General features: G+C 42.0%; 1 protein-coding gene and 1 long non-coding RNA gene across 9 annotated transcripts in view; one reads left to right on the top strand and one right to left on the bottom strand.

Moving 5' to 3' along the window:
* Nucleotides 1-27,941, top strand: part of LOC309655011 (LIM zinc-binding domain-containing Nebulette-like) — a 213,316-nt gene that overhangs the window by 11,638 nt on the left and 173,737 nt on the right. The window lies entirely within an intron of this gene.
* On the bottom strand, nucleotides 3,909-7,004 carry LOC309655053. Its single transcript, XR_014260585.1, has 3 exons — nucleotides 6,117-7,004; nucleotides 4,990-6,053; nucleotides 3,909-4,669 (listed from the first exon to the last, which is right to left on the bottom strand). It is a non-coding gene; the product is annotated as an uncharacterized lncRNA (long non-coding RNA).

Below are 27,941 nucleotides of genomic sequence, written 5' to 3'. Positions count from 1 at the left end.
ATTTATTGAAAAAAATCCATGTATAAGTGGACCTGCACGGTTCAAACCCATGTTGTTTAAGGGTCAACTATGTATCAAAGAAATGACAGTCATGCCTATTAAAAGGTTTATACCAGTATTTTTCACACTATGGGTTGCCACCCATTCGAGGGTTGTATCTAGAACTTAAAGAGAGAGAAAGAAGAGAGACAATATCAGAATGGGTTTGAGTAGTGGAAAGAGTATTGTTTTGGCAAATGTTCTTTTCCTAGTTATATGTGTAACGTGTGTACTGCATCATGATGTAAAACATATTTTTGCTGGAAGATACGGTCAAAAAAAGTTTGAGAAGCACTAGCTTAGTTCCATATTCTTAACGCCCCACACATCACAGAGCATCGGGAGCTGCCGGCCTGTACAACGCTATGCTGAAAGTCCATGAATTCAGACAGCCGCTGCTTTCGCTCTCTCTATCTGTGCCAGCCACACCCTATCCCACACCAGCCGTCCCTCAGGACTCAGCTCAGCCCTCAGAGCCCTCACCATCCTATGGAGGAACCACGAGCCTACCTGTCTGCACCCTCTTCCAGCGTAGGGTGACTCTGAGGGCATCTGTCTTGCTCACCCCATCTCCGCAGAGCCTGGCAGTCAGCGCTCAATAGAGATTAGCTGCGTCAGGGAGTGTGATGGTTATGCTGCAGCTCAGAGTGTGGTCCCTGCCTCCCCGCCAAGTTCAGGATGTGGGCCAGCTGAGTACCTTCTGAGGCTGGGCATCTAGAGGAGCTGGCTTGAGAAGAGGCGTTGCGGAGACTGAATGGTGGTCTGGGGGCCAAGCTTCACCAGGTCTGAATACCAAGGAGTAAAGTCTTCCCACTGAAGGAGTAGGCTTGCCTTTGCCAATCCAAAGTGAACGTGCTGGGCTTCCCTGGTGGTGCAGTGGTTAAGAATCCGCTTGCCAATGCAGGAGACACGGGTTCGAACCCTGGTCCGGGAAGATCCCACATGCCGCAGAGCAACTAAGCCCGTGCGCCACAACTACTGAGCCTGTGCTCTAGAGCCCGCGAGCCACAACTACTGAGCCCGTGTGCCACAGCTACTGAAGCCTGCATGCCTAGAACCTGTGCTCCACAACAAGAGAAGCCACCACGATGAGAAGCCTGCGCACCGCAACGAAGAGTAGCCCCTGCTCGCCGCAACTAGAGAAAGCCCGTGTGCAGCAACGAAGACCCAACACAGCCAATAAATAAATAAGTAAGTAAGTAAGTAAGTAAATAAATAAATAAAAACAAAGTGAACGTGGTGGAATTTCCTTTCACTGCTTACAGGCTTGGTTTCAAAATATGACACCTTTCTAAAAGATTCTTTATGGATGCTCATTTAGTTTCTTCTGAGTTTAATTATAATCTGTAAAATGGGATAATTTCTACCTAAGAGGAACTTTATAGAAATGAAAAGGGGGAAATATGTGTAAGCCTCAGCACATCAAATGACACCTATTAGTACCCAAATGTTAGTCCCCTCCCTTATTTATAATAAATTGAAAGCTGTTGTCTCATATCTCCCCCTTAAAGAGAGGAGAAAATGTTACAGGCAACCATTTCTATGGGAGGATATTGTGATATGTAGGGATTCTAGTTTGCATCAGTTATAATCTGCCTTATCTGACTTTTTGGTTACGTACTGCCTAGAAAAAATTAGACCTTTTGCACACAGATCTGATGTGGGAGGATGACAGTTGTTTTTTGTTTTGTTAAAACTGGATGATTGAAAGTGAGGGAAGGAGACACTTTATTTGAACCAAATAAAAAGGTTCCAGTGTATATGCAAAATGATCTGATTCTGAGCTACCTATTGAACCATTGATGACATCGAATGAATTTTAGTATCCTTTGAAATTGTAGAAGACTGTATTTACAAATCATGTCCTGAGTTCCGCCACATTTGAAAATGTTTCCGTGTCTTTATGATGATCTGTCTGTTACAGAGTGATGTCAGATTAGAAAACATTTGGAGATGGAGCACAGCAATATCTCCTAAATTATGGTGAGATGCAAGGTTAATGCAGGATACAGATGTGTGTGCTTAAAAGGGTATTGATTATGTGTCAGGGGCCTGTGGAAGAGTGCATTTTGGTATGTCTTCTTTAAACGTTTTCAGATGGGTGCTTTAAAGGATGAGTGGTTCCTGGGAATGTCAGGAGTGAGAGAAAAGCAGACATACCCACACATGACAACCTTGTCCTCCAGAGATTCAGGGCCACCTCAAAGCTCCGTCTCCAGAGGAACGGGAAGTCGAATTTCTTTTCTTTTCCTTTCTGTTTCGTTCTCCTCTAGTCAGCGTTATTAGGAAGAGCTAGGCTTTTTGCAGTGTGGGAAGTGGGAGCTGGAATAATATTTATGAGCTGAGTGCCCAGAACATTTTGAGGACTTGGTAGAAGGATGATTATTGATTCTAAAGTTCTGCTAATGAATCAAACGGTTCCACAGCCTCTCTCGTCGAACCTAGACGTAGGGCACAGACATAACCAGAAAACAGGAAATTGTGGGAAGGACCAGGTTTGAATGGCAAGGATCGTTTATTCCAGCACTGGAAACCCTGCATTAATTTTATCTGTGGTCAGCTGTGTGTTTTTCTTAGTGGAGTCCTTGAGGGAGTCACGTTGTGTTCAGCTTCTGTTTACTTTTCCACACTCTGTTGACTCATTCCCGGCAAATCCTGGGAGGAGCTAGAAGAAAACTTAGTTCGATGTGTGTACTTTTGAATAGCCTCAGACCTATTTGTAGACCAGTGGCCTGGTATACTTCTGCTTCAGCTCGGCAGTCTGAAAAGTCATTTAGACAAAAATCCTTGATGAGCTCCTCTGATTCTCATTACCCATCCAGAGCAGGCGCCGGTCAACCACACAGAGAGCGTGGAGGCGTGGGATGGCCGTGTGCAGCCTAGGGCCAGAGATGTGGGGTGTGGAGTTAAGTGGTTGCCCGCCAACATTGAATTCCATCTTGAAATCTGACTTCGCTATCTGTTGTTGCATCAAGAGTGTGAACTCCACCAAATTCAGGCAGCACGCGGGAGCATCAAGAACAGTGTGGCACATATATACAATGGAATATTACTCAGCCATAAAAAGAAATGAAACTGAGTTATTTGTAGTGAGGTGGATGGACCTAGAGTCTGTCATACAGAGTGAAGTAAGTCAGAAAGAGAAAAATAAATACCATATGCTAACACATATATATGGAATCTAAAAAAAAAAAAAGGTTCTGAAGAACCTAGGGGCAGGACAGGAATAAAGACACAGACGTAGAGAATGGACTTGAGGACACGGGGAGGGGGAAGGGTAAGCTGGGATAAAGTGAGAGTGGCATGGACTTATATATACTACGAAACGTAAAATAGATAGCTAGTGGGAAGCAGCCGCATAGCACAGGGAGATCAGCTTGGTGCTTTGTGACCACCTAGAAGGGTGGGATAGGGAGGGTGGGAGGGAGACGCAAGAGGGAGGAGATTTGAGGATATATGTATATGTATAGCTGATTCACTTTGTTATACAGCAGAAACTAACACACCATTGTAAAGCAATTATACTCTAATAAAGGTGTTAAAAAAAAAACGGTGCAGTAAATGCACACATCAGTACAGAAAGACATATGAACAGATGTATGTTTATTCATTTATTTTCTTTATTTTTTTGGCTGCATCCGGTCCTAGTTGCAGCATGTGGGATCTTTCATTGCATTGTGGGCTCGTCATTGCGGCGTGCGGACTTCTCTCTAGTTGTCGCGTGTGGGTTTTCTCTCTCTAGTTGTGGCATGCGGGCTCCAGGGCGCGTGGGCTCTGTAGTTTGCGGCATGCGGGCTCTAGTTGAGGTGGGCGAGCTCGGTAGTTGTGGCACTCGGGCTTAGTTGCCCAGCGGCATATGGGATCTTTGTTCCTCAGTGGCATGTGGGATCTTAGTTCCCCGACCAGGGATTGAACCCATGTCCCCTGCATTGGAAGGCAGATTCTTTATCACTGCACCACCAGGGAGGTCCCCAGATGTATTTCTGATGGTCTGTTTGGATGCCTGCACCATCTCCTCCTGGCTGCTCTTCCGACCATCCACCCAGAGCCCTGTGTATCTCTGTCATCTTCTAGACGTCCTTGTCCTCCTTCCCCATCCCCACGTGTTCATTCCCTCTGTTGTCACCCTGCTTCCAGCTCTCATCCTATTTGGCCAGTGATCTGACCATCATCCCCTACCTGGTCTCCCTGTTCTAGTCTTTCTCTTTTTGAATGCTTTTCCTGCCACTGCAGTTTATCTTTTGAAACCACAGTTCTGGTCATATTATTCCATTATGCACACACCTCTGATGGCTCCCCACTGCCTACAGAAGAAAAAAATTGGGTTTCTGATAGATACTCAGGGCTTTTCATACTTTATCCACTTCCTTTCACCCTCTTCTCCAGCCACACTGGACTGCCAGCTCTGATGCCTTCATCAAGTTTCCTAACCGAAGTCTCAGTAGCCTCACTTGTAAAATGGGTATTATAATAGACTCTACCTCATAGGTTTAAGGATTCATTGGAATATCAAAATAATAAGTTTAGCCACAGTTAAGTAGGTAATAAAAGTTAGATAGGATATTCATTGTTATTAAACTTGACACAGTGATTTAACTCTTTCCTCACACTGTTCTTAAGCCATCCTATCCTCCCTTTTTTTTTTTTTTTTTTTTGGGGGGGGGTTATTTATTTATTTATTTCTGGCTGTGTTGGGTCTTCGTTTCTGTGCGAGGGCTTTCTCTAGTTGTGGCAAGTGGGGGCCACTCTTCATCACGGTGCGCGGGCCTCTCACTATCACGACCTCTCTTGTTGCGGAGCACAGGCTCCAGACGCGCAGGCTCAGTAGTTGTGGCTCACGGGCCTAGCCGCTCCACGGCATGTAGGATCTTCCCAGACCAGGGCTCGAACCCGCGACCCCTGCATTGGCAGGCAGATTCTCAAACACTGCGCCACCAGGGAAGCCCTAGCCTCCCTTGTTTTAAAATTGCTTTCATCTTTCAGGCACACAGCCATGACAACCTTTGTGAAGCCGTTCTGAGTCTCTCAGTCAATTACTGGACTCTTTCTCTGTGTGCCCATTGTAGTTTTTATATTTCAGTTATATCACTTAATCAAAAAGCCTGCCTTGTACTAGAACTGTGTTTGTCTTCCCATTCAAGGTGGTTTCCTGCTGTGATTGGACCATGGAAGTTCTTAGCCTGAGGTTGGAGCTGGGTTGAGAGTGGGGAAGTCAAGTCAGCTGAGCTTTGCTTCTAAAGGGATTATTTCTGGCTTGTGTTTCAGGAATTGAGAATGGGGGTTGCAGTGCTGCAGTGCAATTCTGACACTAACCACTCCGTGAGTGAAGGGTGCAGTCCCCAACAAGACAGCCCTTGCTTCAGATGCCACTGCAAGGCAAGTTCAGGTGTCCCCAGGACAACCACACTTCTGACCAGCTAGCTACAAATTTGGGGAGGGGGTCCCACAACCCCTTCAGATTTGACAGTTTCCTAGAACGACTCACAGAACTCAGGGAGGTCCTATGCTTAAGATTATTGTTTTATCATACAGGACATAAGGCAGGACCAGTCAACTGAGGAGACACGTAGGACCAGGTCTGGGAGGGTCCTGGACATGGAACTTCCCTGCCCTCACCCTGTGGAATCAGGAAGGGTCTGTCTCCCTCCCTCTCAACACGTCCATGCGGTCACAAACCAGGAATCTCCGCCAGATCTGGAGCTTTGGTGTCCAGAGTTTTTAGTGGGGTTTCATTGTGCAGGTGTGATGACTCAGATTATTCAGACTCCATCCCCTCTCCCCTCCCTAGAGGAGGTCCATTTACCTCACCGGACTCAAAGCTCCAACCCTCTAATCCCATGATTTGTGGAGTGGCCAGCCCCACCCTGAGCATCTTGTTAGCACAACTCAGGTATGGACCCTGGGGCTCATGAATATCAAAGATATTTCCAATTACTAGGGAAATTCCAACTATTTAGAGTAGGTTGCAGGAGCCAGGGACACAAGCTAGTCAAATTCATGATCACACAACAGACCTGCTTCTCACTGTGCAGGAGCCAGGGACACAAGCTAGTCAAATTCATGATCACACAACAGACCTGCTTCTCACTGTCCTCATCAGATGTCTTGTTTGCGTCGTCGAGACAGTGCCCCCCTTTCACATCGTGAACCTTCCTATCCCATTATGACAAGAATGACGATCTAAACCCACCATGTCTATGTTGTCCATCAGTAGAAGTTGGGTGAGGCATATAAATGGTTGACAGCCTGCACGCAGGAGGTGGGTGGGAGGACCTATTTGTGGAAGGATCCTTGATACAACTCTCTAGGTTGTTTTTCTTTTTTAAATAAGCAAGTCTTCCCTATCAGCAGATTACATTCTTGAGGGCAGGAACGGTCCCAATCACCTTTGTACACCATGGCGCCTACCATGTGCTTGGTGAGTGTCCCCCCATAGAGCCCACTGCCCAGCAGCTCTCTTGGGGGTGCAGCTCAGCCTCAGGCGTCCCTCACTGAGAGAGCAGACTCAACAGGAAGGAACAGACTTTCTTTCCATGAGGATCGGTGTGGTGGTCCCAGCGGAGCTGGCCATGCTTGGGCTGACAATACACATGAACAATAGCTACCACTTCCTCTGGTAGGTGGAAATATTGACGTTTATAGCTAGATTATTGGTCACTGACATGCAGCCAAACAAAAGATGACAAGAGTAATGTTGTCTACAGAGGGAGTAGGTAAAATCACTTTGTTACAACTATGTTTTTTAAAAGTCTCAGGACGAACTCCTGTGCTTTAGACATCAGGCCACGTAGCCATTCACTTGCCTATCCGTATATTTTTTCCCAGAAATAAGTCTGATTTATTTATTTCCTGAAACAAATGTAATCAGGGATTAATGCATTAATCCCTGAGAAATGAAAAGTCTTTACATTCTCTTACGGAAGAATTTAATTTTCTTTAGTGACTTTCTTCAATCCTGTCTTTTCTCCCAGATTTCCAGAACTTCCAAAACAACTCAGCAGGATCTGTGCTTCTTCCTCCTCCCCGTCCCCATCCCCCACGCCAGAGCGAGCGCTCGCTCTCTCTCACGGTGCTAAAGTCTTCTCTGTTGTCACTGACGTAGTTATCTGATTTTCTTTTTTTAAAATTAATTAATTTATTTATTGTTGGCTGCGTTGGGACTTCGTTGCTGCACGCGGGCCTTCTCCAGTTGCGGCGAGCGGGGGCTACTCTTCGTTGCGGTGCGCGGGCTTCTCATCGCGGTCGCTTCCCCTGTTGCAGAGCACAGGCTCTAGGCGTGCGGGCCCCAGTAGTTGTGGCACACGCGCTCAATAGTTGTGGCTCGCGGGCTCTAGAGCTCAGGCTCAGTAGTTGTGGCGCACGGGCTTAGTTTCTCCGCAGCATGTGGGATCTTCCCGGACCAGGGCTCGAACCCGTGTCCCCTGCATTGGCAGGTGGATTCTCAACCACTGCGCCACCAGAGAAGTCCCTGATTTTCTTAATGTTAAGTCAAATTCTATTTTAAAATGTCTAGATGCTTAAGGCACATAATAATTAAGGGTTATTCATGTCAGGAATAGAAACACCATATTAGAACAGTTCTTCCTCGGAGGCTGCTAAACAAGGAAAATCCTATTTAGAAGGTTTGCCTCTGTGGTCTTTATTTTTTCTATGGTAGTTACGTAACGTCAGGTTTAATTGCCCAGGAGTGAGGAAGCTGGTTTATTTGTGTGCCTCTGTGTCATATGTACCCGAGGGGCTGAGCGGTCAGTGAAAGTACCTATAATTTGTACATGGGGGCTGCTGGCCAGGAAGTGTCCTGTATAATGGCAGTTTGACAGATGTTGAAAGAAAAGCAGTTTGTTTTCTCTTTCTGCAGTGATGGGTATGTAAGAGCCACTGAATAAACATGTGTGGATTGGCTTTAAAAGCACATTTATGCTGAACAGGATACAACAGTCCTTTATTTGATAGTAAGCCTCCTAATGCTGGCATCTTTCTCTGGTGCAGACTGGTGGGTCAGGAGAGGGTGCTACTCAGGATTTAAAAATTAATTCCCTAAGAGAAAAAAGGTGGTAACATAAAAGAAGGACCTGAGTGTACAACCTCTTGGGGGTAAGATAGGCTCAAGGATGTACTGTACAACATGGGGAATATAGCTAATATTTTGTGGTAACTGTAAATGGAAAATAACCTTTAGAAATTGTATAAAAATAAAAAATTGAAGAGGAAAGGTTAGCAATCATTTTGAAGAGGTGGCACAGCACAGAGAGTAATGACTCTGGAGCCAGATGGCCTGACCTCAGATCCCAACCCTGCCATTCACTAGCTGGGGAGAGTTACTCAAGAGTTCTTTGTCACAGTTTCCTCATCTGTCCTTATCTGTAAATAGGAGGCGCAGTGATAGTAGAGCTCGTTATTTATAGAGAATTCAGCACAGCACCTTGTACCTACGAGTTCTCAGTATGTAGAAACTATTGTTTTTTTTCTCTCCATGTCTCTTCAGGTAAAACTTTGCCTACATTTGTGACTTATTTCTAGAATCAAACACATCCAGATCTGTGGTGTGTTACCCACTCACCATGTCCAAATGTCTTTCTACTTTGACCAAGAGGGGAGGGATGGGGAAAGCTCCAGTGAGAAAATGGTGCTGGGATGCTATGTATGGTGTTCACTCTAAGGGCAGACTCTGTAGAAGTTAAATTTATAGTTTGGTGACACCCCCTTTTATTCTCTTTGAGGATAAAGAATCTGTATTCAGTTCAGTGTTTATCACTATTGCTTTAGGTTTTCTGGGGGGGTTTTCATCTAAAGAATGTAAACATGGGGCCTCACAGTAAACTTGGGTAATTCAACTAAACAAATATTTGTGGAACTCAGATCAAATGCAAGGCAATCATATACAAAATTCTGACGGATGTAAAGACAACTATGAAACAGTTTTCACTCTTGACAATAAAGTCTGTTGAACAAGATAAAGAGAAAAAAAAAAAAGAAGTACCTGAGTGGAGGATGGAGGAAAGATCAAGTAATCCTCAGAAGATACCAGCAGGGGAATACTGATGGTCTCGGCCATCTGTACCGAAGCATAGACACTAATGATGGTTCATAGGGTCCAGAGACGTGACCGGTGTGTGGTGGGGACAGTACAGGCTGATCAGTAAACCCTGGTGGCGGAGAGGCTTTGCAGTGCTAAAGAAGAAACAGATCTCATAGGCGGGTCCATGTATAGAAGGAAAGAAACCGGAAGGGGAACAAGTGATGGAGAACATTTGGAAGAGGATGAAAATGAAGGAGAAACCAACTCAGGGCAGACTGGGGCCACGTGGATGGAAAAGATAACTAGTGGTTTCTCCACATACTTACACTGTGGCACAGAGGCTGGATGCCGTGTAAAGGGAGGCTTTACCGAGACAGCGGCTGAAAGTTTAAAAGACAATGTCAGGGCTTCCCTGGTGGCGCAGTGGTTGAGAATCTGCCTGCCAATGCAGGGGACACGGGTTCGAACCCTGGTCTGGGAAGATCCCACATGCCGCGGAGCAACTGGGCCCGTGAGCCACAATTACTGAGCCTGCGCGTCTGGAGCCTGTGCTCTGCAACAAGAGAGGCCGCGATAGTGAGAGGCCCGCACACCGTGATGAAGAGTGGCCCCCGCTTGCCGCAACTGGAGAAAGCCCTCGCACAGAAACGAAGACCCAACACAGCCAAAAATAAATAAATAAATAAATAAATTTATTAAAAAAAAAAAAAAGAATGTCAGTTGATTTTTCACTTTGCTTTTGTATACAGTTCCATTGTTTTCAAGCTGCTTCGGACTGAACATGGAAAATGAGGAAGCGTGGGTTGGAGATGCAGTGGTTGTGAGGATTTTAGAGCAAGTGGTCTCACTACCTTGAAGTTCATCGGAGTGAAAGGGGGGATGGCTGGTCCCACCACATCCCAGACTTCAGGACACCTGTTCAGTGTGCGAGCAGCAAAGGGGGCGTGTGTGTTCAGGGAGCCCCGGGTTATGAGAAACTCTGTGAGACAGGAGCCATGTATGAGTTCAGTTTCGCCTGTGTTTCCAGGGGCTGGAGCAGTCCTTGGCGCACAGTCGACCTTTCATAAAGATCTACTGAATAAACAAAAGAAGGAATAAAAAGAAAGGGGCCTCCGTTAGGTAGAAAACTTTGAAACGTAAAGTTCTGATAGAAAACATGTTAATTATTCCAGTGAGGGAGAAAATGAGGAATACCTCTTAAGACAAAAACCGAAAGACAAAAAAACAGCATAGGGCACCACCCCCTGGAGCCTTCCGAGCTCCGATTAGTACGACACACAGTTTAAAGGATGGGAAACTGAGAAATCAAAAATGCACACACAGTGAGATTAGGGTCAGGAAAGCTAAAGGCCGACATGAGCCATGGCTTGTGAAAAATTCTCACGACGAAAGAGTTTTGAAAGCACTTATGTTCCGAGAAAAAAAGGTGAACTGAAGCTTGGGGAAGATGCTGGGATAATAAAAAATGACACAGAAAAAAGTAGAATTATTCGCTTCCTAGTTAGCTTTCCTCCTTTCAACGAAGAAGAAGATATTTAAAAGTAGAAAAGACCCATAAACATCATCAAGAAATTAAAGTAAAGGCCAGGAGGGTAAGGTTAGGAAGAAAACATCAAGGCATTCTTCATGGTAATAAAAGAAGTTGGAATCTCTAGACCCAGATGAATGGCATCATACGGTCCTGAGAAGGCCCTGTGGACGAGGTCCTGGAATTGAAATTGTGGTGCCCTGGCCCTTGATGACAAGAGAAGATGTGGTGGGAGAATTACGAGATGGATTCGGGCGCTCAGCTGCGTTAGTTACTTCCCCTGGCTCTGCCTCTGGTCCCTCATCTGTAAAATGATGTCCTGTCAGCCCATCTGCCAAATGAGGCTGTGCCTCAGTTGATGATAATAATAACACTTACTACCTCTTCTGGTTACTGTGAGGAATAAATCAGATAATCTGTGTAAACAGTTGACAGATTTGATACCATCTAAGCATCAGTTATACTCATTATTGCCTATTCTCTTTGAGAAATTATCTGCAAAAGAGAGCTTTGGGAGTTTTGGAGATGGAAAAATATCCCAAGTTTAGAATGGGGAAGAAGAGACAGATTGTAGAAATTTCAGCCTAATAAATTTGGCATTAATTCCTGGCAAAATCCTCATACAGATAAGTACAGAGATGGTTTGGGAGAATCCTTATGGATTCTGTATTAGTTTGCTAGGCCTGCTGGACAGAGTACCGCAAATGGGTGGCTTAAATAACAGGAATTTATTGTGTCACAGTTGTGGAGACTAGAAATCTGAAATCAGTGTGTCCACAGGATTGGTTTTTTGGGGGTGGAGGGGCGTGAGGGAAGGACCTGTGCTGGGGCGCTCTCCATGGCTTGTAGATGGCTATCTTCTCCCAGTGTCTCCTCACATCACCTTCCCTATGTGTCTGTGTCGAAATTCCTCCTTTTTACAAGGACAGCGGTCGTATTGGATTAGGGCCCACCCAAATGACCACACTTTAACTTGATTCCCTCTGTCAAGACCCTGTCTGTACATAGGCCACATTCTGAGATCCTGGGGGTTAGGACTTCAACGTGTCTTTTTTAAGGGGATTCAGCCCTTAACAGATTCAAAGCAAAATTAGCCTTATTTTATTTTACTTTTTGATGGTATAGAAGAAGGGAAATATATACACAGTGAACTTTGAGTTTTTTAAAAAAATGTATTCAATACTATTGGTTTTCATAAATGAAATTTATGGTGAGTGTATTCCCCCCTCCTTCCCTGCAGGCACAGGGTTTAATCTGCATTTGAATTATTACACATTGGCCACAGTATCTGTTTCTTCATTTGATGCTATATTTTCAAGACCTCACTCTTACTTTCAAGGTGTAATAACCTTCTTCTCGTCCACCCAGGACCTTTACTTTGTGACATTGTGTGCTTTGTAAGCTTGTGAAACAATTATGAAATTGTGCTCTGATGGATTTTTCTTGCTCGCAGGAGAATGGCATTAAAATATTTATAGGGAAATGAATTTCAGTTTCCAGTGGAAAAGGCCAGAAGAAATATGGTTTAAAATTTCATAGAAAATGACTGTCCTTATCATTTTATTTTGAGAAAGGGGCGGGGGGGAAATCTCCTGACTGTGACTTCATGTTTTAGTTCGTGTGAAAGATTCCCGTCTGGAGATTTATCATCGTAATATCCCTACACTTTAGGATTTATCTTTCCATTTCAGAATTTAATTATTAATTTGATCATGAAAGTTTCTCAGAAGGCTTCTCTTTCTTAAAACTTCCTTTATTATTTTATTAAGTGATGAAGAATTGCATCTGTGTTTCAAGAGGTAGTGGAGTAGACTGAGTTTTGTCATGTAGGTATTTAAGTGTAAGTGCTGGGCTCCTGAAAAGTACAGGTCCAGGCCTGCAGGGCAGGTGGATCCTGTGATAAGGCTTGTGTGGGTCCTGCTTTGTTTTCAGTAGCCGTGCTCTCTGCTTAACCTCTTCTCCCAGGTGAACTTTATTACCAGATAGAAATCTTATCCACCCAGTGAGTTCATGCGTGTTTTGAAAAACAGCACTGCTTCTCCACCCTCGCCCCCTGACTTTGAAAACAAACCCCAAACACACTCCTTTTTCCTCCTCGTAATCAGATCTTAGCTATCAATGCCTCCCAAGTCCTGTTGATGTTTCTGTCTTGAGTTAATTTTTTGGTAACTCTTTGTCTATTTATACGTGGCTGCTTTTTGCTCCACAAGATGCCGAACGGAAAGCTCTTAGGGCCTTAAAAAAAGGACCAAGCCACCTTTCTCCAGTTGTCCTAGTGTCATTTCTCCTCCCCTAGATAAAGGAAGGCCTCTAATTTTTTTTTTTTCTTTACAGTTTCTACTGGTCCTTTCTGTTTTTACCACTTGAGTGGCCAGAAATTTAGCCTTGATGTATGATGGACCTTTTTAATTTTTCTAAAAACCTTTGACCCCAAAGAGGATTTCTGGGCCTGGCCTGAGACCATAGTGCAGTAACCCATCTGGTTTTTGAGAGTCAGCAGAGGCAGGTGGCCTGGGGCCCATCCACCACTGTCTGCATGTAGTGGGGTTAATCTGTGCAGAGGGATTGATTGTGAGAGGAAGAAAAAAAGTGTATATAAAGATCAAGGCATAGCTCTCCATCACCGGGAGCATGAATGGCCACCTGACTTGCTTTTCCAAGTGTCTCTTGCCCAACCTCTCTCTTCTTTCTAGAACTGGGAAATGCTCTATCCATTCCACAGCTCTAGTCTTCTTTTCAAGTGTAGCAGTTGTTTGAGTCTTAGCAATGCAGAGATTACCTGGGTTTTGAGTGTGAATTTTAAAGCTGAAGTGTTCAATTTTTATGGGCACAGTACTTATGATTTCAAAAGCACTCTTTTCCAGATGTGTATTTTTCAAATTGGAATGCCTTTTCACATTATTTTAGATTTTCTGTAGGACTGAGATTTTGAACGAGAGGTTGAGAGGGAAATTACTTTTTTTTTTTTTTCCCTGTTAGTTTTAAGCTTCAATTAAAAAAATTCTCATGGTGGGACTTCCCTGGTGGCGCAGTGGTTAAGAATCCGCCTGCCAATGCAGGGGATACAGGTTCGATCCCTGGTCCAGGAAGAGCCCATGTGCCGAGGAGCCTGTGTGCCACAACTACGGAGCCTGCGCTCTAGAGCCCTTGAGCCACAACTACTGAGCCTGCATGCCACAACTACTGAAGCCCGTGTGCCTAGAGCCCATGCGCCACAACTACTGAAGCCCTCGTGTCTAGAGCCTGTGCTCCACAACGAGAGAAGCCACTGCAACGAGAAGCCCGTGTGCCACAACGAAGAGTAGCCCCCACTCGCCGGAACTAGAGAGAAGAGCCCGTGTACATCAATGAAGACCCAACACAGCCAAAAATAAATAAATAAATAAATAAGTAAATAAGTAAATAAAATAAAAAATAAAATTTAAAAAAATCTTCATGGTCAAAATCTTAAAGATTTATTTTATGATATTGTTGAGGAAAATGCACATACATCGTCTCTTTAACATTCTGAATCGTGTTGAGAGTTGTGGTGGTTTTTTTCATACTCTGCTGCTTCATATTGTGAGTTTCTAAACATACAGGTGCTGTGCAGGCCCAGGAGTGCAGCAGACAGAGAGGAAAAGTTAACATTCAGATCATTTACATTGTGACTCCCTTTCTAAGTTTGACTTTAGTGTTTGCTTCAAAGAGTATTTATTTTTCTGTATGGTATTAATAATATCAGGTATTCTCTTCTGAACTGGGGAATTGTTCTCTCCATTAAGGTAGTTTTTAGCAAACATTTCTTAAAAACAGTGAAACATTTCTGAAAGACATGTCATGAATCGTTTTTTCCTGTTCTGCCTGTGCTATTCTATGTGGCCTATTACACTGTGCACCATTTAACAAATATTATAAATGCAGTCCTGCGTCTTACTTTTACACTGTAAAGACTTGCATTTTATTTCTGTATATACAGTAGTCTGCCCTTATCCTGGGCTTACGTTCCAGACCCCTAGTGGATGCCTGAAACCGCCAAGAGTACCGAATCCTGTGTACACTATGTTTTTTTCCCCCTATGTATACATATCTGTGATAAAGTTTAATTTATAAATTAGGCACAGTAAGAGATTAACAATAATAACTAATAATAAAATAGAACAATACACTGTGATGAACGTTATGTGAATGTGGTCTCCCTCAGAGTATCTCGTTGTACAAATTTAATGCCTTTTTCATCTTAACTAAGCACTTACCACGCACTGTGGCTGTAACGTTTGCAGTTTGAGGTGCGAAAGCACAGCATGCAGATTTCTTTCTCCTTCTTCATGATTTCAGGGATAGATGATTTGTTCTTATTGTAGATCGTAGCAACCTCAACCTACAATTTTTTCCTTTCTTTATTAAGTCAAGAACTTTCACCCTTTTACTTACAGAAAGTACTTTATGGCTTCTCTTTGGCATATTCAGATCACCAGAATCACTACGCTTGCACTTTGGGGACGTTATTAAGTGAAATAAGGGTCACTTGAACACAAGCACTGTGACACCACGACAGGCGATCTGATACCCCAGAGGGCTACTAAGTGACCACTGGGTGGGATACGCCAGACAAAGGGATGATTCACATCCTGGGCGGGTGAGACCAGGTGGCTCAAGATTTCATTACCGTACTCAGAATGGCGCGAAATTTAAAACTTATGAACTGTTTACTTCCGGAATTTTCCGTTTAATATTTTTGGACTGTGGTTGACCGTGGGTCACTGAAACTGTGGAAAGTGAAACCACGGATAAGGGAAGACTACAGTACTTTTATTTTGAGAAGTTAATTTGTAATTTATTAGCCTTTGTGACCTTGCTGTATGGTGTAGTCATTAAGAGCCCAAGTTTTGAAGTAGGACATTTCAGTTTGAGCTCTGGACTCAATCGGATATCACTTCATCTCTCCAACCTTAGTGTCCTTATCTGTAAAATGAGGATAATAATAGCAGCTACCACCTGGAGTTGTTGAGAGATGTACATGAGACAATGCATGTAAAACGCCTGACCCATATATGTTAGCTATTACCATTAGCAGTGCACATTTATGAGATAGAAGGTGCATGGTGTGTGGTAACAATTTGGGACTAGCAGATTGGAGATGTGGGGTTCTAGGCCAGAGAAAATCCACAAAGGATGGAAAGGGGGGTTGAGACTAAGGAGAGAGTAAGATCTCGGTTCTAAGAACAAAAGGCAGTGTTACTTTTCTGTTGGATTATTCTATAATTCACATCGTTACAAACAAGGAAATGGATACAGAGTTTATTATTATTATTTTTTGAAGTCACTTTTCACTTTAGCAGAATAAATAGGAAAAGATTTGTAGTCACTGGGTTCCTGGACCAGAACTTAATGCATCTATCTCCTTATTCTCTCCCAACAGGAAGTTAAATTAGTGTTCTGAGTTGAGTTTGCGTCTGGAACCAAATACGTTACCTGATCTACACTTGGCTAGGCCAGTTAAGTGTTTGGATGAAATGACACGCTTCTCTTTTTATTTTTGGAGGTTTCTGTTCTGGATTAATGTTGGATGTTTGTCGATGGTGGTTGGAGGGCGGCTTGCAATCTAGAATCAGTTGGTCAGGGAAATCTAGTCCTTACACTTGAGCAAAACCTGGAGGAGGCCAGGGAGTGAGCAGAAGAGTAACGTGATGTGTGACTGAGGTTTTTAACAGGATCGCTCTGGCTGTTGTGAAAATAATGTACTAATAGGCCCCCAAATGCTTTTTTTTTGGTGTGTATATGCCAAAGGGACAGTCACACATTGGGTGTCACCTTTAGTGTAAACAAGAGTGTATTTTATCATAAAAATGAACCCAGAGTTCTCAGGAGGCTCCTGTCCTTAAGGGAGTTTTATCCCTGGAAGTTGCCAGGACACAAGGGTCCCAGGAAAGGGACAGAGCAGGGGTTTCCATCATCATCGGTGACTAATTACTACTTTTGACTGAATCAGGGTGGATACTTGTGGGCATTGTTTTATGTGCAAAAATAGATCTTTTATTTCCCAGATGTACTGTAGGCCTAGATTGATCTAGATGGAACTTGGAAAAATCCTGTAGAATGATTGATTCTTGTTGATTTCCCTTCAGACGACCTCATTCCTTTCCTTGACACCCCTCATTCCATCCTCCCCTTTCCTGCCCTTCCTTGTTGATGAGGGCTGAGGGCATTGCCCTCACAGACTGTATTTTTCTGAGTGGTGGTCATTACTTTCCCTTGGATTGGCTGAAAAATCATTCCTGTCACCTCCCTGGAATGTAGAGTTCCACCTTGGCATGCATGCGTTTTGACAACGGAACCTTGTTCTGCAGCTAGAGGTTGGCAGGGTTCTACTTCCTTTTAATTTTCTTGTACAATTAAGGCACCTAGGAAAACATTTGAAGAAAGTTTTCATTTTGTGGGCTCATAATAAATACCATAAAGTGATTTGCCAGTCTGTTGGCTTCAGTGGTGATTTTTGTACAGAAGGTATGCGAACAATGGTTACCAGAGAGGTTAATTGGGAGCACACCATGACTATCTGTTGAACCTTTGAAACACAGAAGTGGATTTACACAGATAATTGTTCTGAAGTTTTCACATCTCATTTTTATATTTGCCAAACACATCCCCACCAGTTTCGTTTCTTGGCAGGGCAAATGTTTGGAGACACGTTGTATGTTCTCCAGCAGTCATGACTGACTTTTTCCCCACATACGGTAGTTGTGCAAGTCTGTGGATGGAGCCAAACTGGGGGGATTCTTAGTCCATCATTTCAGTTTTAATTCCTTACAAAATATTAGCAGGAAGGAAAAGTTATTTTACATCAAAGTGACTTTTTTTGGGAAGTGGCAAATTAAACTTTATGGCCGCAGCTGTTCTGAGTGGAATTTGTAGGAAGTTGAAGAAAAGGGAATGCTTACAACACTGTGATTTAAATCCTTAGTTTAAGAAAGATGCAAGCTGTGAATAAACCAGGGTATTGAAGTGTAGAAAAATATTTTTGTAAATATGTGTTTTAAAACCTAGGCCCTGTTGTTTCAGCCTGTCTTCAAAAACAATGATGGCTCTGATTTTGCAAAAGGAGTCTTTGTTTAGAGGTCAATGTGACACACTGAAAAAGAAGCGTAACTTAGTAGGGAGGCTCCCTAACGGCGAGTACAGCCTTCCATGTCTGCGGGTTGCGACTCGGTGGATTCCATCAACCACCTCTCGTCGATGTTGAACCGCCCCCCACCCGCGGAAGCGGAACCCGCGGAAGCGGAACCCGCGGAAGCGGAACCCGCGGAAGCGGAACCCGCGGAAGCGGAACCCGCGGAAGCGGAACCCGCGGAAGCGGAACCCGCGGAAGCGGAACCCGCGGAAGCGGAACCCGCGGAAGCGGAACCCGCGGACTTGAGCACCCATGGATTTTGGTATTCACAGCAGGTGCTGGAACCTCCGTGGATACCGTGGGACGACTGTTTACTGGGTAAAGAATTTGAGAAGGAGCAAGACCTTTACCACATGTTGTTCCTTTTCCTGGAGTATCACCTTCCTCACCCCTACCCGCCACCACATAACCTTGCTTAGTCGGTGCCTTTTTCTCCTTTAGCTCTCAACGCTTGATGGGGGTGTCTTCTCTGATTTGGCTAGTCTCTCTACGGTGCACTTTTATAGCCTTACATAATTCTTCATAAAGTATAAAATTTTATTTTATGCTTATTTGAATAATATACTTATTCTAGGAACTCCATAAGATTAGGGAGAGTTTCATTATTTTTTGTTATTATTGCATCATCACTGCCTACAAACAATGCTTGGCACAGGATAAATTTTGGCAGTTGATAGGTATTTGTTTGATGAAGAAATCCATGAATGATTGAATGTGGGTGGCTATAGAAAGGCCAGTAGAAAGATTCAGGCTCATGTCCTCCAGTTCAAATGCCTATGGGGCCAGCAGCCCAAGTAAATGATTGAAGGAGACTAGTGAAATGACCTGTCATGTGCTGGGCAACCAGATAGAATGTCGTGGACAGGTGCCCACCTAGTGGATGTTCATGTCCCTCCTTCAGTGGAGGCTAGTTCTTCCCATCATAGGGGTGTAGGCTTGGACTGTGGTAAATTTGAAGGACTGCCCCAGGCATATGGGTTAGGTTGTGGTGGACTTAAGTAGTAAAGAAAACTGGAAGGAGGTCTGCTGGAGGACCTAGAGTGTCAAGATGGTTTTTGAGCAGAGGCGAGAAATCATCAGATGAGGGAGTGTTTAGGAAGAACGTTTTAGCAGACTGGGATGTCTTCAAGTAGAACAGAGGACTACTAGGTTTTGAGGTTGACGTAATAGTCCATGCCAGAGCCAAATGAAGCAGGCACTGGGAGAAGAACCAGTAGTTTAATATCTAGCACTATTTTTGCAAAGACAAACGTATTAGAAAAACAGATTTCTGAAAAGTGTACTACTCTTCATCGAAGTCTTTCTGGAATCAACAGAAATGGTGACTGGAAGAGGAAATCGTGAGGGAAAGTCGGATTGCTGTGGGTTGAGGATTGAGTGGGATGTGAGAAAGGAAAGCCAGTGAATGGAGACTCCTCTTTCGAGAAGTTTTTCAAAAAAGGAAGAAAAGAGACCGGAGCAGAAGCAGGGGCAGTGGAAAATACCAGAAAGATACAAGGGGTAGGAGGGATTTACAGCACCAATGAGGACCCCTTTTTCTGAGGTAGTAAGAGCAGAGCAGAGTGGGTGTTGATGCCCAGTTCCTGAGGTGGGCATGGCAAGCGAACAGCAAGGTCTTGTCAGGAGGCAGGAGGAGGTCATGCACTCAGTGAGGAGGGTGTGTCGGGTTGGGGTTTTGCTTTGGGGAAGATATGTGTAGGACGGAGTCCTGAAATGCATTTCCATTTCCACTTTTATCACAGATTTTATTGAGAGGTGCTAAAGAAATATTCTTGGAAAGATTGAGGGAAAGCTTCTTTTGCTTTTTCCTTCTGACTTGAAAACTCACCAGAAGCCTTAAACACTTCCTGAAATCTTGAAAGAAGTGAGTTCAAAACTATGCTATGAAGGATATTTTGGACCTGTGGAAACCCAGAAGCCATTGCTTTTCTGTGAAGGATCCTGCTTTGACTCAAAGTCCAAGTCTAAGGCCTGTCTCACAGAGCTTCAGTTAGCCTTTCAGTCAGATAACTGCATCTGAAGTGCTTCAGAAACTAATAGAGCAGTAATAAAGTATAGTAAAATATTATGAAACTACTGTAGACATTCAGTAATGTCTTTGGAATCTGGTAAAACGTTAAGTTTACGAGTACTTTTTCATTTAAAAAATATTTTTGCTTTACCAGGCTGTTACTGTTTTCCCATCAGTGAATTTCAGGCTAAGGTCTTTTCAGAGTATCTCGCGATAAGTCAACAAATCTATTTCAAATGTGTTTGTTACTAAGCAACGGTTACCAAGAGCCTCTGTAATTAAGATGAAACTTGCAAGGTAACAGTGCCCAAACACAGTACCATTTTCACCATTTTCTGATAATGTTGAGAGTAGGGTGAATACAAGTGAAAGAAGACTATATTTTAGTGAGAGCCCAGTGTCTGAAATTTCTGACCATATTGGCTGTCCTCTAGCTCACTCAGGACAGAGTGTTTGTGTTTGACAAATCAGCCAGTGATTTTTTCTGTTGTGTCTGCCGTACATATTCCTCACGTGAACCAGTGAGCATCTGCTGCAGGCAGGGTCCCTGTGCAGCTGTGGCACGACTGGCCATGTGGTACCCAGGCCTGCACTGTCTAACGTGTGCTCTGGCAAGCGGGGTGACCCGAGTGAGCTTCACATGAGCTCAACCTCCTTTGCAGCCATTGACTGACCTAGATTAGGCTGCGATGCAGGCATGTTACGTACTTTGCTTAACAGCACACAGTGTCTTTTTCTTTTGGTGATTTGTAACGGAAGGCTCAGATGAATTTTTTCCTATTCATTGTGCCTGGCTCATGGCGGATGCTTTACAAATGTTTCTCTTTCCCTTCCCGATCCAGCGGCAAGGGTGTGGGTGTGGGGTAGGGTTTCCATGACGACCTGGTGTTGAATGACCTCCTTTCAGACCTGTTGTTAGATACCCAATGGGCTGGAGTAGAGGTCCTCACCTCATGGACGGCTTTGCTGATAAAAGGAGTCAGTCTGTCCCAGTCACCAAGCAATTACTGGGTGACCCTGCAGCTGCTTATAAACTTGTCGCTTCCCCACGGGGTTTCTCCTAGGTTGGCCTCACGGCAGGCAGAGTGGGTGTCAGTCACCGAAGAGCACTGACCAATACCTTAGGTTTGTGATCTTGGGCATGTCATAATCACCTTGAACTTTAATTTCCTTGCCCTTCCACTGGGGACAGTATTCCCTGCTTGGCTCATGTAGTTGGATTGCCGTAAGAATTAGGTGAGATAGGATATGTGAAAGTGCTGTGGAAAGATATGTATGTATTCATTTATTCAACAAATACTTACTGAGTGGCTCCTATGTGCCAGGCGCTGTTCTAGTTTCATAATATATTTCATGCCAGCAGAAATAACTAGATCTATTTAATTCTTTCACATGGCAGTTTAATATTCCATGGTATAGATGTTCCATAATTTATTTAACCATCTCCCAATTAATGGACATTTAAGTAAACAGTGCTTCATTGAACATCTTTATGCATATATTTTTGGCATATATGAGAACATTTCTCTAGAAGAGTATTGCAAAAGATCAGAAGGCATGCATATTTAATATCTTGATGGGTACTATCAAATTCTTCCCAAAAGGCAATGACAAACTATCTTTCCACCCAACACGTACGAGAATACTCATCTTCCCATACCCTTGCTAATATGATCTTTTAAATTTTACCGATGTGTTGGATGAAAAGTAGTATCTAATGGTTGTGTTATTTTCAATTCCTGATTTATTAATGAGTATCTTTTACTGTTTATTGACCATTATTACTTCTTCTATGATTAGCTTTTTTAGCTATCTCTTTATCTACTGGGAGATATATATTTGTCTTATTAACTTGAAGGGTCGTTTTATACATTTAAAACATGTTTGTACATACTTTTGAGATGATAGGTCCAATGTTAATCGCTATTTTACAGGGGAGATAGGAGGCACATGAAGTTAAGTATCTAGTTACAGGTCACACAGCCAGTTAATGATGGGACTTGGTTTAGAGCCAGGCTCCTCCTAGTCCAGTCTGCTTTTATTTGAGCAGAGAGGTTAGTTGTGAAGCTCAGCAGGCCAGGAAGGGTGGGTTACCTCCATGGTGGATGGCTGGAAGCAGCATGAGGGAGGCCTTTGGGTCACAGAAGGGGAATGGGGCTGAACACAGGCTTTTCCAAGTGTCAGTGGCCCTTCATGAGTTACCTAATCCTGGGAAAAAGTGAAGACTGGGGGCTGGTGACTGTGTCTTTGTTCCTTAGGAGGTGGATACAAAGGCAAAAGAGAACAAGAGTGACAGCCCCTGTAGGGTGCTGCCTTTCCACCTTCCAAGGGCACAAGTACCCTACGCTTCAGCTGCCTCTGCATTGCAGACACTGGAGGATGTTACTATTCTTGATAATCACAAGAGAAACAGAACAAAGATCCTCTCCTTATTTGAGTTTTCTGCAGCACCTCTTTTGAATAATCAGAACTTCTTTTTCTGATTGAATCATTACCATTTCCTTTTCTGTGTAAACTAGAAATAAAGTTTTCCTGAAATGGCTTCATTTTAGGCTTTTTCTCTTCTTATCCTGATCTGGCTTGTGATGTATGTTCAGTGGGACACATCCTCGGGTACAGATTCTAGATTTTTTTTTTTAAGGCTGGAAGCAACCTTAGGGGCCATCTCGTTCAATTCACTTATCGAATCTAAGATCTTGGGAAGCATGGTGGTTTGCCAAGATTTCCCAATTATTCCAAATCAAAGACTAGGACTGGGGACTCTTCAACTCTATTAGGACTTCTGGTTGTACCATTTGACATCTTTCTGAAATTTGTCTATTTTTTTCCTCCTTTTTCTTCCAGATTTCTTATCTTGAAAGTGAGGCTGGTGGTACTTATTTCATTCAACTGTTGTGCTAAGTAGTTATTTAAAAAGCATTTTCACATTTGAATTTTAACCCCATTTCTTCATTTTTTAAAAAAAACCTGTTATTTTGTTAAGCCACTGAGCATTTCAGGATTTATTTGTTACTGCAGCATAGCATAATACAGCCTGACCAAAATAAGTACAAAAAGGCTTATAACGAAAACAAACAACAACAAAAATGCAGTTCCCCTACCTGACCTCTCCTCACTTTGTAGTCTTATTTCCCAGAGGACCACTTTTGGTGTTTTAGCAGCTTCTTTGGGCATTGAAGTCCATATCTCTACATATGATTTTACTTCTAATTTTTTATGTATCAATTTTAGGCATTATCTATTAACTTCCCATTATGGCAGATCATTTTTTTTAACATCCTTAAATCATCAAATACCCTGATTCTCTGCTTTGCATCTTCGCTAGGTGATAAATAGGAAACGGGGGGGGTTAAATCCACATTCAGGTTTTTTTTTGAATTTTATTTATTTATTTTATGCAACAGGTTCTTATTACTTATCTGTTTTATACATATTAGTGTATATATGTCAATCCTAATCTCCCAATTCATCCCCCCCCCCACTTTCCCTCCTTGGTGTCAATATGTTTGTTCTCTACATCTGTGTCTCTATTTCTGCCTTGCAAACCGGTTCATCTGTACCATTTTCTAGATTCCACATATATGCGTTAATATACGATATTTGTTTTTCTCCTTCTGACTTAACTTCACTCTGTATGATAGTCTCTAGGTCCATCCATGTCTCTACAAATGACCCAATTTCGTTCCTTTTTATGGCTAAGTAATATTCCATTGTATATATGTGCCACATCTTCTTTATTCATTTGTCTCTCGATGGGCATTTAGGTTGCTTCCATGACCTGGCTATTGTAAATAGTGCTTCAGTGAACATTGGGGTGCATGTGTCTTTTTGAATTATAGTTTTCTCCAGGTATATGCCCAGTAGTGGGATTGCTGGGTCATATGGTAATTCTATTTTTAGTTTTTGAAGGACCCTCCATACTGTTCTCCATAGTGGCTGTATCAATTTACATTCCCACCAACAGTGCAAGAGGGTTCCCTTTTCTCAACACCCTCTCCAGCATTTGTTGTCTGTAGATTTTCTGATGATGCCCATTCTAACTGGTGTGAGGTGATACCTCATTGTAGTTTTGATTTGCATTTCACTAGTAACTAGTGACGTTGAGCAGCTTTTCATGTGCCTCTTGGCCATCTGTATGTCTTCTTTGGAGAAATGTCTATTTAGGTCTTCTGCCCATTTTTGAATTGGGTTGTTTTTTTTTTTAATATTGAGCTGCATGAGTTGTTTATATATTTTGGAGATTAACCCTTTGTCTGTTGATTTGTTTGCAAATATTTTCTCCCATTAGGAGGGTTGTCTTTTCATCTTATTTATAGTTTCCTTTGCTATGCAAAAGCTTTTAAGTTTCATTAGGTCCTATTTGTTTATTTTTATTTTTATTTCCATTTCTCTAGGAGGTGGGTCAAAAAAGATCTTGCTGTGAATTATGTCAAAGAGTGTTCTTCCTATGTTTTCCTCTAAGGGTTTTATAGTGTCCGGTCTTACATTTAGATCTTTAATCCATTTTGAGTTTATTTTTGTGTATGGTGTTAAGGAGTGTTCTAATTTCATTCTTTTACATGTAGCTGTCCAGTTTTCCCAGCACCACTTATTGAAGAGACTGTCTTTTCTCCATTGTATATCTTTGCCTCCTTTGTCATAGATTAGTTGACCATAGGTGTGTGTGTTTATCTCTGGGCTTTCTATCCTGTTCCATTGATCTATATGTCTGTTTTTGTGCCAGTGCCATATTGTCTTGATTGCTGTAACTTTGTAATATAGTCTGAAGTCAGGGAGTCTGATTCCTCAAACTCTGTTTTTTTCCCTCAAGATTGCTTTGGCTATTTGGGGTCTTTTGTGTCTCCATACAAATTTTAAGATTTTTTTATTCTAGTTCTGTAAAAAATGCCATTGGTAATTTGATAGGGATTGCATTGAATCTGTAGATTGCTTTGGGTAGTGTAGTCATTTTCACAATATTGATTCTTCCAATCCAAGAACATGGTATATCTCTCAATCTGTTTGTGTCATCTTTGATTTCTTTCATCAGTGTGTTATAGTTTTCTGAGTACAGGTCTTTGACCTCCTTAGGTAGGTTTATTCCTAGGTATTTTATTCTTTTTGTTGCAATGGTGAATGGGATTGTTTCCTGAATTTCTCTTTATGATTTTTCGTTGTTAGTGTATGGGAATGCAAGAGATTTCTGTGCATTCATTTTGTATCCTGCAACTTTTCCAAATTCATTGATTAGCTCTAGTAGTTTTCTGGTGGCATCTTTCAGATTATTTATGTAGAGTATCATGTCATCTGCAAACCGTGACAGTTTTACTTCTTCTTTTCCAACTTGTATTCCTTTTATTTCCTTTTCTTCTCTGATTGCCGTGGCTAGGACTTCCAAAACTATGTTGAATAATAGTGGTGAGAGTGGACATCCTTGTCTTGTTCCTGATCTTAGAGGAAATGCTTTCAGTTTTTCACCATTGAGAATGATGTTCACTGTGGGTTTGTCGTATATTGCCTTTATTATGTTGAGGTAGGTTCCATCTTTGCCTGGTTCCCTCTGGAGAGTTTTTATCATAAATGGGTGTTGAATTTTGTCAAAAGCTTTTTCAGCATCTATTGAGATGATCATATGGTTTTTATTCTTCTATTTGTTAATATGGTGTATCACATTGATTGATTTGTGTATATTGAGGAATCCTTGCATCCCTGGGATAAATCCCACTTGATCATGGTGTATGATCCTTTTAATGTGTTGTTGCATTCTGTTTGCTAGTATTTTTTGAGGATTTTTGCATCTATATTCATCAGTGATATTGGTCTGTAATTCTCCTTCTTTGTGGTATGTTTGTCTGGTTTTGGTATCAGGGTGATGGTGGTCTTGTAGAATGAGTTTGGGAGTGTCCCTTCCTCTGCAATTTTTTGGAAGAGTTTGAGAAGGATGGGTGTTAGTTCTTCTCTAAATGTTTGATAGAATTCAGCTGTGAAGCCATCTGGTCCTGGACTTTTGTTTGTTGGAAGATTTTTAGTCACAGTTTCAATTTCATTACTTGTGATTGGTCTGTTCATATTTTCTATTTCTTCCTGTTCAGTCTTGGAAGGTTATAACTTTTCTAAGAATTTGTCCATTTCTTCCAGGTTTTCCATTTTATTGGCATAGAGTTGCTTGTAGTAGTCTCTTATGATGCTTTGTATTTTTGCAGTGTCTGTTGTAACTTCTCCTTTTTCATTTCTAATTTTATTGATTTGAGTCCTCTCCCTCTTTTTCTTGATGAGTCTGGCTAATGGTTTATCAATTTTGTATGTCTTCTCAAAGAACCAGCTTTTAGTTTTATTGATCTTTGCTATTGTTTTCTTTGTTTCTATTTTATTTATTTCTGCTATGATCTTTATGATTTCTTTCCTTCTGCTAACTTTGGGTTTTGTTTGTTCTTCTTTCTCTAGTTGCTTTAGGTGTAAGCTTAGATTGTTTATTTGAGATTTTTCTTGTTTCTTGAGGTAGAATTGTATTGCTATAAACTTCCCTCTTAGAACTGCTTTTGCTTCATCCTATAGGTTTTGAATTGTCGTGTTTTCATTGTCATTTGTCTCTAGGTATTTTTTGTCTCTTTGATTTCTTCAGTGATCTCTTGGTTATTTACTAATGTATTGTTTAGCCTCCATGTGTTTGTGTTTTTTATGTTTTTTTCCCTGTAATTGATTTCTAATCTCATAGTATTGTGGTCAGAAAAGATGCTTGATATGATTTCAGTTTTCTTAAATCTACTGAGGCTTGATTTGTGACCCAAGATGTGATCTAGAGAATGTTCCATGTGCACTTGAGAAGAAAGTGTAATCTGCTGTTTTGGGATGGAATGTCCTATAAATATCAATTAAATCTATCTGGTCTATTGTGTCATTTAAAGCTTCTGTTTCCTTATTTATTTTCATTTTGGATGATCTGTCCATTGGTGTAAGTGAGGTGTTAAAGCCCCCCACTATTTTTGTGTTACTGTCAATTTCCTCTTTTATAGCTGTTAGCATTTGCCTTATGTATTGAGGTGCTCGTATGTTGGGTGCATATATATTTATAATTGTTATATTTTTTTCTTGGATTGATCCCTTGATCATTATGTAGTGTCCTTCCTTGTCTCTTTTAACATTGTTTATGTTAAAGTCTACTTTATCTGATATGAGTATTGCTACTCCAGCTTTCTTTTGATTTCCATTTGCATGGAATATCTTTTTCCATCCTCTCACCTTCAGTCTGTATGTGTCCCTAGGTCTGAAGTGGGTCTCTTGTAGATAGAGTATATATGGGTCTTGTTTTTGTATCCATTCAGCGAGCCTGTGTCTTTTGGTTGGAGCATTTAATCCATTCACATTTAAGGTAATTATTGATATGTATGTTCCTGTTACCATTTTCTTAATTGTTTTGAGTTTGTGTTTGTAGGTCCTTTTCTTCTCTTGTGTTTCCACTTAGAGAAGTTCCTTTGGCATTTGTTGTAGAGCTGGTTTGGTGGTGCTGAATTCTGTTAGCTTTTGCACGTCTGTAAAGCTTTTGATTTCTCCATCAAATTTGAATGAGATCCTTGCCAGGTAGAGTAATCTTGGTTGTAGGTTTTTCCCTTTCATCACTTTAAATATATCGTGACACTCCCTTCTGGCTTGTAGAGTTTCTGCTGAGAAATCAGCTGTTAACCTTATGTAAGTTCCCTTGTATGTTATTTGTCCTTTTTTTGCTTGTTGCTTTTAATAATTTTTCTTTGCCTTTAGTTTTTGTCAGTTTGATTACTGTGTGTCTTGGTGTGTTTCTCCTTGGGTTTATCGTGCCTGGGACTCTCTGCACTTCCTGGACTTGGGTGGCTATTTCCTTTCCCATGTTAAGGAAGTTTTCAACTCTAATCTCTTCAGATATTTTCTCGGGTCCTCTATCTCTCTCTTCTCCTTCTGGGACCCCTATAACGTGAATGTTGGTGTCTTTAAATGTTGTTCCAGAGGTCTCTTAGGCTGTCTTCATTTCTTTTCATCCTTTTTTCTTTATTCTGTTCCGCGGCAATGATTTCCACCATTCTGTCTTCCAGGTCACTTATCCGTTCTTCTGCCTCAGTTATTCTTCCATTGATTCCCTCTAGTGTATTTTTCATTTCAGTATTGTATTGTTCATCTCTGTTTGTTTGTTCTTTAATTCTTCTAGATGTTTGTTCTTTAATTCTTCTAGGTCTTTGTTAAACAT

The sequence above is a fragment of the Balaenoptera physalus genome (genome assembly GCF_965194825.1).
Source record: "Balaenoptera physalus genome assembly, chromosome: 2".
NCBI lineage: Eukaryota > Metazoa > Chordata > Mammalia > Artiodactyla > Balaenopteridae > Balaenoptera > Balaenoptera physalus.
Note: the sequence above shows the minus strand (reverse complement) of the source record. Positions and strands in the feature narration are given on the sequence as shown.